At 39.3% G+C, this 2,806-nt stretch overlaps 1 long non-coding RNA gene across 1 annotated transcript; it reads right to left on the reverse strand.

The window, feature by feature from the left end:
* Window positions 1-495: 495 nt before the first annotated feature.
* Window positions 496-1,442, reverse strand: LOC118477535. Its single transcript, XR_004858447.1, has 2 exons — window positions 1,316-1,442; window positions 496-602 (listed from the first exon to the last, which is right to left on the reverse strand). It is a non-coding gene; the product is annotated as an uncharacterized LOC118477535 (long non-coding RNA).
* Between the last annotated feature and the right edge of the window lie 1,364 nt (window positions 1,443-2,806).

Here is a 2,806-nt window from a genome sequence, read left to right on the forward strand (position 1 = left end):
TTATTATTATTATTATTATTATGTTGGTGGATGGGCAGTCCTGTTTGAACCCGACTGACGTTCTCTCTCGAATAGACTTGCACGTCACAGTCATTAGGTGTCACCATCATGATTCACACCCCGATCACAATCATAAATTTCTTTTGCGTATGCATGTTGTCTATATCAGTTGGATTTGAAAATCAAAACAAAGCAAGAAACCCTAAACGGTAAAAATGATTGGAATCAAACCATCAAGTATCCACAGATGCCATTTCTCCCATCTTTATAATAGTAATATTACTCCATAACATCTCCTGTCGCCGCCATTTTTGGGCCCACATGGTGTCTAAAATGAAAAAAAAACACTTAAAGGGAAATAACTCAGTCATCGTTACTTCAATTTTGTTAAAAATTAATAATAATAATAATATTCAACTAAGAGGACATCAAGTTTGTAAATGTGAAGAAAATAAATCAACGTGTTTAAAACATATAAAATTTTTAAAATTTTTAACGAAAATTGGTAAAACGCAAAGTTTTACTTCTTACAAGCGTTCAGCTACAGAGGTGTTATCGGCCAGTTCTGGTTTCTGGACAGGGACGGTAAAACCACAAGTCACCTGAAACAGATACATGTATCTAAACGTGCCAGGGAAGTTTTATAGAAGTTTGGTGAGAATGTGTTATGCTGTACAGGCCTGGTTTCGGTGGGATGGGGCCACAACCCACACATCAAGAGTGAACCTCGTATGGTTGCAAGAAAGGTTTGGGGAGTGCCCTATAAGCCAAACATTTACAAATGAATAGTTACCACACCCCCCCCCCCTAACTTGAGCCCCTTCAGTTATTACCTTTGAGAATTTTGACTGACAGAATGTAGGAAAATAACCCACAAACAATTGAACAGTTCAAACTCAATGTTGAACAGAACGTCCAAAGAATCGACCCAGAAATATGCCACATGGTTATTCAAATGTTCCAGGGGCGTATTGGAGCTTGTGTGGAAAGAAATGATCTACACCTGGAAATTTTAATAACGAACACCTTCCTTGAGTTTATTTAGCAATATCAATTTTGTATTAATGTGTTCTTCAGTGCACAAAAAGTGACTGTTTGAAATAGAACAATATGGTTGATTTTTAAGAAGTTTCAAAGTAAAAAACTGTTTTGCGTTTCGTTCAATTTTTATTGAAATGTTTTAATTTGATATTTTTCGAACAAATAAACAAATTTTTTGATCATACTCATGGTTGAATTTGATTTCTCAGACGTTTTATTAAAATTGCGTTTAAGTGGATCCTCTATTTATTTTTTTTACACACCCGGTATTTACCTGGGCCAAAATGTCCAACGTTTGGGGTCCGAAAGAGTGGGGTAGGGTGGTGCCGGAAGGCGCCATTCAAAGCCACCCATCTGCAACGGCAACCGAGGCACTTGGGGACTTTCGTTTTCTTTTCCGACTGTACATGTGGGGGCCAGGACAAATAAAATGGCTTAATCAAAACATGCTTACCATCCCAGTATAATAATTCAATTATTGCTTCAATGATGCTGTTTTATTTGTTCAAAATTATTTTAATATCACGGGTGACCATCTGTCGGGCAGGCGAAGCGCCTATATAGTATACGACAGGTCGGCCACCGTTTGTAAGAGATGGAGCCAACTGGCCACGGGCGCCAACTAAAAGAAGAAAACCGGGGAATACCTTATTCCTCCTTTTTACCCTTTTGTAGACCTTATTGCCAGGCAATTAATAGTGAAAGTTGTCCTGTGATGTTAACTTTACCCACGCTAGGCGCTAGATTCTTCCTGGAACTATCTAAATTTATCTTCCGTTTTCTAGAAAAGCTGGCGACATCACGGAGGATCGATTTGCGTTATGGGCATTGGCCGCGTACTAGAGGGATTTTAGTTTCGAAACTAGAAAACGTGTAGTCTATTATGGTACAATGTTAACAAACTAGTCAATGAGAGAAGGGAGAGAGGAGGGGGGGGGGGGATGGCGCCTTTGGCCTTAACCAAGCACGGCCCCTGGTCCGAAGAGGGTATGTTATACTGGCGTTTTACCGTGCATATATTTTGTATTAACTATAGAGTTCTCGGTGAATTTCAAGGTCTGGATTTATCACCCCTGTCGATTCCTGCCATTTAAGAAAATATGTTTTGAGAATGCTAGAGAGAAGATTGCCCTATCAGACAATGTATTGGAGACCAACTGGGAAAAAAGGAGAAGAGCAAAATCAACTAGAAGTTACAGAAGCACAATCAAAGAAGAGGCAATTACTTAGGGCCAAGATGTGCCAAGATTTGAGGGAGAGGCCAAGGACAAACATGCGCGACGTCGACTCCTCAATGCCTTATGTCCCTGACGATATAGAGTGAGAGTAAGTAAGTAAGTAAGTAAATAAGTTAGTACATAAGTAAGTAGAGTCGTGTAAGAAGTTGAAACACCAGTTTTAAAATCCATCTCCGATAGTACTGAGCTATGTCGCTAACGATCCATGAGAGCTCCACAAATAATCCACGCCAAGGAGCCTTACACTTATATAAGGATTCGAGCTATACTTCTTTAGCCTAGCATGATACCAACTGAGCTCTCCGCGAGCTATTTGGTAAGCTTCACAAACAGACAAAAACGTCCTTCAAACAAATTTCTCTATTTTTCATTAACCATGTTGGTTCTTGTTTTTCTGATTGATTCGATAAATTCGTTTGTTTTGTTGTTGTTGTTGTTGTTTTTTGTTTGTTGTTGGGTTTTTTTTGTGTGCTTCACATGTTTTGTTCCTGGGGGATGTTGAGAGAGACTTGTGTGTGCGTGGGGGC

The sequence above is a fragment of the Aplysia californica genome, unplaced genomic scaffold, assembly GCF_000002075.1.
Source record: "Aplysia californica isolate F4 #8 unplaced genomic scaffold, AplCal3.0 scaffold00129, whole genome shotgun sequence".
Taxonomy (NCBI): Eukaryota; Metazoa; Mollusca; class Gastropoda; order Aplysiida; family Aplysiidae; genus Aplysia; species Aplysia californica.